Genomic DNA, 9,817 nt, shown 5'->3' on the forward strand with positions numbered 1-9,817 from the left:
AAATGAACCTCTCAAAATTCACCCGAACTACGTAAAATTATAACTGCTTTAATTCCTCCTAGTCGCCTTCATAGTCACGAATAATCATACCAGTAAACAGCTGAGAATTCGTAGCATAAAACACTACTATAAAATAGGAAATGATGAAATATCGTCCTAAACATTATCACAAAATAAGTTACATCTTGCGCACCACGCAGGATTTAGATCTTAATGAGCTAATGGTACTAATAGAGACAAAGACGTGCATAAGATCTGTGTATGGGAACATTCAAAGGCCTATCAAATGAAGTGAATGATATTGACTCACCATATTTCTTCAGTCTTCCTCTTCCTTGAAACCTCATCGTAATGCCCCATTTAACCCCAACCGTTTCACGGAACTGATCCGCCACCCCTAATTCAATCGAGGACCTGAAAATAAAAAGTTCGCGTTAAAGGCTAGCAATATTCACGCAATAAAGGTTCACACTTTACATGGAGCATAACTTAAGGATTATGGTAAAATTAATGACTTAAACAAAGTAACATACCAAACGACCACAAAGGTGAAATAAGTGGACTAAGAAAGTTCAAAGTAAAGAGCTGCAAATCCAATTATGATCGCCAATATTATATTACTTTTCCTCATCATAAAATTATATGACCAATAATTGCGGAGCGGTTTCTGAGTGTCAGATGCATTTCTTAACGGACTAAGTTGGTTGCAATTTCCTAGGTTCAAATATCAAGCACTTTTTGAAATGCCTTGTTTCAACTTTAATTATGTGGAGTAACTCGCCATTGAGGTAAACCAATTATTTTAAACATTTTGAAGGGTGAATAAAGGATCCTGGCTAACAACTGAGGAACTCGCGGATGGGAGCTTCATTTTGAAATTTCAGTTTCTCTCACAATCAATATAGAAACAGCGTGGCTGGCATAAAATACACTGTTCCACGTCTAATGTTAATACCTTATATTTACAGTCACTGAGATAAAGTCATCACTTTAACCTTCGTCAAAAAGTAACTTATCTGCTGAAGTACTAGAAGCAAGCTACCGGATTGCCGTAAGGATCGTAATTCCTGCAATCGAGCCGTTATCTTTGATGTTCTAATAAACACGATAAATGTAAAGATTAAACTACTCACAGGTTACTTACTCATTTCAAAAGTCGGCACTTCATGATGGAATGCAAACATCACAATTTAAACTTATTACACTCGGAAACAAATATTACGTACCGAGTCTTATGATCGAATATTCACTCTTGCAACAAACCAAGTGCGGGATTTAGTCCATTGCCGATATAATTTTCACGAAAACTGTAAAATTATAATTCCTAGGTCACAAGACAATGAGTAAAAACAGGACGGTATTAATCGGCCAGGGTATTTCCCTATCACTAGCGCTCTTAAAAAAAACTACTTTGACACTAATATTAACTTTTAGGCACATTTCACACGTGGTAATAAAAGGTGGAATGTGAAGACAGCTGGCGTAATAAATACTGTCACTCAAAATATACACCACCAATATCGCGATAACTGAATGAGGTTTAAGACATTGTATTTGCGAAGTATCTACATCTATCTACATCTACAAATTACCCTGCGAGCCACCTCAAGGGTGTTTGGCAGGGGGTGATCAATCACCAGCATGCAGCATGCATTTGGACTCCCACATGCACACCACACCGTCCAAGAAACGTCCCGTATAATAACAAACTATACTACTATATGCTGTTAGAAATAGAATATAGAATAGAAATTCAGAAACATGCAGTAAGTTTTACATAGGTTAGTAGGCTACACTACAAGTCATGCAATCTATTTACGCGTTCTATTGCTGCCGTTATAATCTCTTATTGATCGTGGAAAAAATGACATTCGGAATCTGTCTGTTCTGCAATCTATCTCTCTTATTTTATTTATATGATCTGATCTTCCGTAGTACGTTGGCGTCCGCAAGATATGGTTAACTTCGTCAGAAAAGACACTGCTCTTGAATTTATCCAAAAGGTTTAGTCTATTTTTCAATCTACGGTCCGACAGAGATTCCCATCCGAGTTTACCTTCCTTACCTTTATCCTACACTTCAGAGAATAAATTTAAAGTGCATTGAAAATAATATGAAAAGGATTCACCAAAGAAGAAGTTATGGTACTCACCTCTTAACCCCAAGAGAACTTGCCGCGAACTGAAGTCCAGAAAAAGTGGGAGGGGATGTTCCGACACTCCGTCAGCCATGTCACGTGTGCCTGTGACGTCACGATAAATTCGAACCGATTTATTTATTTAGGCAACGATAAATCTTTAAAAAAACGCTGGATATCGTAAAGGTCATTTGAGATTTTATCCTATAAAATAAATCAATAAATACAGTCTTGTTAAACATTATAAAAAATACAATATATATCGCGCGGAAAATCATTAATACGATTAACCAATGAGATTCGTTCATTATGTGCCGCTGTTATAGAAAAATAGCGCGGAAATTCTCAAGCGTCCAACGGTCGAAACACACGTGATCAATGTTCCAGAATATTCTATTCATCTGCGAAGGTCATTAGCTACGTTTGCAAAACACGTCATCGTATTACGAAAAACAGTATAGCAGGGTGTCAACGGTCCGCATTCAACTGTGGCCCGCAAAGCAGCACCTCCCCTTCCCCCTGCTTACGAAGAAAGCACACCCCATTTCTTCACCAACCGTCCTTTCGGCGAGTCACTCTTCTATATGTTTTAAATTTGTTAAATTAATTTCCTGGACTGCTTCAGCCGTTCCTCCGTTCGTTGAAGTCGCCGTCTCATTATGCGGAAACGAGGATGGAGACCGATTACTACAAGCTACATATCAACAGAAATACTAAGAAGAAATACGGCGGTATTGACTGAGGTAAGTGAGGACATGTAATTTTTATGAAATATTGAACAGAGAAGGTAATTTTAATCACGATTATCCTTACCCATAAATATGTCACTCACATAGCTCATCATGTAAAATGTCTGCATACGACAGTGAATAGCGGAGATATGTAGTGAGTTCACAAACGATAAGAGCATTGCTCATCACACTATGCGATTAGTACATAGGGATAAGTATTTATGTGTTCTCTTTAGTGCATAAAAATTGTCTACTTTACGATCCAATTATTGTCAACGAGTTTTCAAATTTATCTACGATTTAAATATAAAAACCACACTGAACAATAATAGCTACGATTCAATCAAGGTCGTATGCATTGCTTAGATTAATACTACTTGGAATCTACGTAGTATTTCGGTGGAAAAGATTCCATGAAACGGAAATATTCTATTGATGCTCACTTTTACATTTTTTCATTCATAATGGCGTTAGTTGTCAGCTATCACACCTTTCTTGGCCTCAAAATAGTGTTGTTAAGCCTGAATAATTATGTCATTATACTTTCATGGGCACGCCGATGAAATTAATAACTCTTGATTGAATTATAAAAATCACATAGTAGTATTTATTTATTCTGGTCATTCGCAGATTCGTTTCCATGTTAGCCAAGCTCAACTTAAGCCATATCCGGGTGGAGAAACCTGATGCCGTCAACTTTATACAAAGACATTGCTAAATGGTTCATTACGAACCAACTGAAGATATAAGTCACCTGCGAAAGTATCTACTTCAAGGAGAGCATAAGAACGAACAGATAAATTTCATTTCTTTCCGTGAAGATTGTCAACATTCTTGGTCTACATCGTCGAGTCTTACTCAAGGTAAGTCTTTATGATTTCATCATTAGAATAAATCATTTGGCAAACAACTAAAATTAATTATCTTTTATATGGCAAATTTTATTCTTCAGTGAAGGCATAAAAACTGGCATCTTGAGTTGCTTTGAACATATTTAAAATTAATACACATTTTTGTTTTTTTTTTCCCCGAAATAAAACCAAGGTTAATTAGAATTAATGCGGATTTTAGGCGCCACCAGGCATGCCTATCAGATGTTCTCTGTTTAGAGAGGTTAAGTGATGGAGATTTCGTGACAGATCATCGAAGCAGCAATGATTCGACACTAACATTCTTGCAAATTTCATGAAAAAGCTGTACGGATATAATCAATGAATTTCCGCTTCAGCAAAAGCCAAGTTCATTGGTATTAGCATGGTCACCTCTACTTCAATGAAATATCAATTGATAAATACTTACTTATTGAGTTCCTACATTTTAATAGACGCGTTACTGAATGGTAATACTTCTTAATGTGTAATTCAGACTTTGCAAGCGAGGTATGCTGATTATTATTGTGTAATTTAATAATTATGGTCGTAGTCAACAAAAGCTGGGGAGAGATCCTTCGTCTGCCTCATAACTATTAGACATGAGATAAGCCGACAAAATATTCAGTCAAGATACTTGAATATTCTGGCGCAACTCACGAGTTATGGCAGTACAACAGGAAAGGTCTCGTGATTTACTTCAGCTCTCAAAAGATTTCGATTTTTCGGTAAACTACATAACGAAGGAAAAATATGGGGAGGAATTTATCTTTGATGAACAAGTAAAAGAAGCAAATGGGGCAAAAATATTGAGTTAGTACTTATGGCTTCTGTTGTGTCTGAAGTTTAGACACTCGGTATGCAAGGCTAAAATTGAAGGTATACACCCTGAAAAACGCGAAAGAATAGCGTTAGATTATTTCAAGTAAAATAGCTAGTTTAGGAAGTAATATGTCGATTAAAAAGATAGAGCCAAGAATATAACCATAATTTAGAAGATAAATTCGGGCAAGCGATAATGGTGCGTCTTTTTATGCCATGTTATATAGGTTAGAGATGGAAAAAAACTTAAAATCTTAAAACTCATAAAAGAATCCAGCCTTCACCATTAGGGGTGTCATTGGATAAGAATCGGTCAAATCCGCATTCCCTGCCTTAAACGGTTTGTGCTTCACGTAGGTTTGAACTGACACGCGTTAACAGTGCAGTGGGAAGTGGAACAGTAGCTTATGTACTTCTCCCAAACAAACACCTATCTCCCTTAACACACATTTCCAAAGAGGTGATTCAGTTATGTAAAAGCTGACGCTTTTCCGGGCGAATATATTCGAAAAGGGATTTTCGAGCTTCCAGCCGGGTGGTCTCCGTCCATTCATGATGAGATGATTCAGTTGTTCTTTTTTATATTACCTTGTTTCAAGGAACAAATACTGTTTGAGAACTTTGTCCTCACGACACTGCTAGAAATTTCAGACACTTTCATAGAGTAAAACTGTTAGGAATGGCGTATCAGTGACTAAGATTATCGGGTACAAAATTAATTTATCAGAGTATTATATTCATTCCAACGTATCGTAGAATTAACTAAGTCGAGCATGTGAAAATATGTGGCCGGGTCATGCGATACCGAAAGAGCAATAATAGCATTTAATACCTATTGAACTAATCTGAAAATCCTTTTTTATTTACCCCGCTGTACTACAAAAACTATAGCTCCAACATTCAAAGAGTATATTTCATTTACAAAGAGACCCCACGAATTAGGTCAAAGAATTTTCCTTCTTATCAGGAAAAAATAAGGCTAAATCAATTTGAAAAAATTATTTTCCCCAAAAACTGTTTAACCTCCATGTTGAATCAAGCTGCAAGAGGAGAAGACTCCCTACCTTTTATTTGCTGCCGGGTCCATCGTCGACAGAGCTCAGCTTTACTACAGCGATTCTCCAAAATACTTATATTTCACCTCCACTTCACAGTGAACACAACACTGACAATGAACACTAGACACATTCATTTCACTCTTTAGCTGAATGAACACTCACTCAATGGGTAGAGTAACACATTCAGGTAACTTCACATAATTCCATGAGACATGAACACTGCTTCCATGATAATGAATAACCTATGATAATAATCCAAGCGTTGAGGAAATGGCTTGAAGAGATAGTTGACACCTTGATTTTAGGATTGCAGTGTCATCTACTGGAATTATTGAATTGTTCACTCAACCTTTCGTAAACTGTAAATAAAAAAGATATATCTTTCAGCTATGGCACTAAAAATTCGGCACTGATGAAAGTAAAAGTTCTTAATTATTATACTCGGAAGGAACATGAAGTCTAAGCGAAAAATGTGGTCACAAAAACTCCTATAATTGTGACCAAATCATAATGCCAAAGAATGTATCATTCTTGGACAAAATTATCAACAAGTATGTTTAAATTTGTAGATTATCATGTATTGATAGGTCATATACGAGAATATGAATTACCCGTTCACTTCTGCGAAGGAGGATCCACCTCCAACCGAACTGCTGCGAGTCTAAAACTTAACTAGGCATCTTAGAATGAGGAGGAAAACCAAAGTGATGCAATGCTTCCTACTAACAGTCCTGGGAGGTAATGGAGGGCGATGAATCACTAAGGATGTAAGGGGAGTTTGCCGTGCACACATAGCTCAAGGCAGAGTCAAAATTGTTGGCCCGATTTCGAGTCAAAGTGTATCGCGAAGGCGTTCGGGAGAGGTTCGGTTGGCGCGTCGTATGGTGGACACCTGGTTGTTAAGGGTAGGTATTGAAGGAGAAAGAGAGGTGATGGGGAAAGGGGAGTCAAGGCGCCACAAAAGAGACCCTCTACATTCTTCTCGTGACGTCACATACTTAGGTCACAAGGTTCGCTTTACGGCGAATAGTCGCTGAGTGAGCTCTTATTTTAATTTAACTGTGTTAAAGCAATGAATTTACAAATAGGAGTTAAACGTGAATAAATGAACCAAAAAACATGAGTATGGACGTATGTATATTATGCTGTTATGCGTAATATTACTATGGCCATGCGGTGTGCATGCGGTGGTCCTCTTACATGCTACCAGTTGGTAATTAATCATCCCCTGCCAAACACCCTAAAAGTGTTAGAAAACAGAATTAGGTTGATGTAGAAGAATTAGAAAATGCATTATTTTCTGTTCTATCGCCTTCACAATTAGGTTGGTTTGGCGGTGAATTCTTAAGTTAATACTTAACACATTTCCGTCCACGTTTTTATGTATCCTATTACCACAGACAAACAACAAGGAGAAGTTCTTAATCATTAGAGGTTATCGAAGGTCCACGAAAGAAATCAAACGTAAGAAACATGTGATAAACATTTCCAATAATAAGTCCTAACTCGATTATTATGGTAAGCTTTAATGGCTCAACTGAACTATAAAATATCAAGTGATTAACTTCCATTCGAATGTCAATGAATTTTCGTAGCATGAACTGTGGTACCAAGAACTGCAATAAATTACTTATTATTATCACCGCTTAATATGTAATATTATAGCATAATTTTTATACCTGGGTGGAGGTCGTGGGGATGGCGGTAGGTGACGAGATTTGTAGCCTTCTGATCCCCTGGGAAACCAACCACCTCGAGTATAAATAGTTTAAAAATAATGGCTAATATTTTAAGCCTGAATATCTTTCATGCGTGTTCAGCATTTCCTATCTTTTTTTTGATCTTCCTGATTTGAGTTAATGTTCTGGGCCCGAGTATTTTTTAATTATTTTTTGTATGTTCTTTCTCATATCCGAGGGCAGCTTTTTTTCTATCTCCAATGGGTCATGATTAAAAGACGAAGCCATTGATTAAAAATCATTTCATTGCTTAATATAAGTATTCTTTTGCTTAACTTTCGGCGTTACCGCCCAGGCGATTGATGTTCTTCATAGATCGTTGCTGCGAATGCCGGCATCCTGAATCTAATCGTTCGCTTTCAAACGCTTTTTCCTAGCCAAATCGTCACTCCGTCGAAATATGAAAGTCAAAAATTACCAGTTAATTATTGCACAGAAGGTGGTCGTAAAAGTCCCATTGAAACTCAAAGAACAGTTAGGGTGCACCAGCGCTTAGAGGACGGGCATTGTCATGCATCAGAACACTTACAGAATTCAGCACGTCTCTCATTTTATTTTGAATGGATCCGCGCAAACAGCTTGTTTTTTTTACACTTATCACTTGCATTTATCGTTAAACCCGCCAGAATGAATTCAAAAAGTAACTCGCCATATTCGTCCCAAAACAGAGAAGCATAATATTTCGATTGTTTTAAGGATCGCCTGAATTTCATTTTTTTGCTTGGTGACTTTTAATTGCTTTGACTGTAACTTTGTTTTAGGTGCGTCTTATGGAATGCGTCTAATCTTTAGACTCAGTTGAATTTTAAAAAAATTCTCTTTTATCGGCATAAAGGACAAGAAATTTCAATTCCCATTCATCAAGTTTCGTTGTTGTCACTCCATAGTTCTCACTAAGCGAGAGAATCAATGGCCGTGATCTTGCTAATGAGGCTTGCTACTCGTCTTAAACGGACAACTTATATTCTCAGATGACTGTTGATACAGATTGACTACTCATACGATCCATGCAATAGATTAAAATTGCACTTAGCGTCCAAAAGAATGGGATGGCTTGCGGAGCAGAGCCACCTATCATTTTCTAACTTCTCTCTTCTCCAGATCCTGCATCCGAGTCAGTGGTCGCCAAAGTGTACCTGCTATCTCCCCATGTCCAGCCGAGAGAACATATGTGGCCCAAGTCCAGGACAGCGTGGCTTATGATGGTGTTGGGGGAAGGAGATTAGTCGGTGTGTTCCTGGAATGAGCGGACGAATTGGGAAGGCGGACGAATGAGGAGAAATCTTTGTTTTCATCAAATTATAATCTCAAATAGTCTTCTATGATTCTCATACTACCTGAGCTCTAGTTCATCCTAAAATTTAAGGTAACTTCCTTTCAGACGTTTGAATTAACATTTAATTAGTAATTCTTCAATGGACATCAGGCCATTATAGAATGTCATGTAAGGTATCTTGCTCGAGATAAAATTAATCCAAGATTCACAATATCGAAGTTAATATCTGCCACATGTTTCTGAAAGAAACTTCTTCGCGACCCAGGCAAATTACGATAACATGAAATACTTAAAATTCCAATTTGAAATAGCGTAAAACCTACCTAATTAAATCATTCTAAATTTCATCTTACGCCCATTAGGCACCATGTATTTCCCTTCTACTTTTTTTCAGCTGCATATTGTCAATCTTTTATTCTGGAATTATCAAATCCTATAGTTGAGAGCATACATGATTCCATCGCCTAATAAATGCTCTATTATTTCCTGAAAACGGGCGTGTTACCATAAAACAATTGATTTGGCAATGATAACTTGTGGGAACTCTTCCCCGCCATTGAATTCAAATATATTTTGTAAATTATCTCAATGACCTGAGCCTTATTGGCTAGGCTATAACAAAAAGAACAGGTTTTTCAAACATGAAGAAGTGTTCATCATTATCTAAATAATACCCCGCAAGCCGCCTAAAAGGCGCGTGGGAGGGGGTGTTAGGATTTAGGATTTAGTGTAGGGATTAGGATCCGTTTACACATAAAAATAAAGTGCCCTAACGAAGTTTTGGACTAGCGTTTATTAAAGTCCTTTATGGTTCGGGGGAAAAACGAATTCTAATAATATGTTCTCCGTATCGCTCTTAAAGATTTTACATTGTTCACGCAGTAGAAGCCTAACGCAAACCCTACGATTCTCCAGCGGCTCTCAGCCTAATTCGCTTAACATCTGGGTAACGCTGTCTGTACGCCCGTAGCAGTTTGTAATGAAACCGGCAGCCTTCCTTTGTATTTTCTTCAGTTTTCGGATTAAGTCTTTCTACACCCGATTCCATACGCTCGCTGCATTTTCAAGGTACGGTTAGACGAGAGGGAAATAGCACCTTTCTTTCACTTTCTCATCCGAAAATCTCCCCATAATACGCTTAACGAATCCTGTTTTCTTCATTGAAATGCCGCAAATATTCCCTAT

At 37.4% G+C, this 9,817-nt stretch overlaps 1 long non-coding RNA gene across 1 annotated transcript; it reads left to right on the forward strand.

Annotated features, from left to right (window-relative positions):
• Positions 1-2,684: 2,684 nt before the first annotated feature.
• Positions 2,685-8,687, forward strand: LOC124164546. Its single transcript, XR_006866061.1, has 3 exons — positions 2,685-2,880; positions 3,499-3,731; positions 8,458-8,687. It is a non-coding gene; the product is annotated as an uncharacterized LOC124164546 (long non-coding RNA).
• Positions 8,688-9,817: the final 1,130 nt, after the last annotated feature.

This window comes from Ischnura elegans, chromosome 8 (assembly GCF_921293095.1).
Source record: "Ischnura elegans chromosome 8, ioIscEleg1.1, whole genome shotgun sequence".
In the NCBI taxonomy this organism is placed as follows: Eukaryota; Metazoa; Arthropoda; class Insecta; order Odonata; family Coenagrionidae; genus Ischnura; species Ischnura elegans.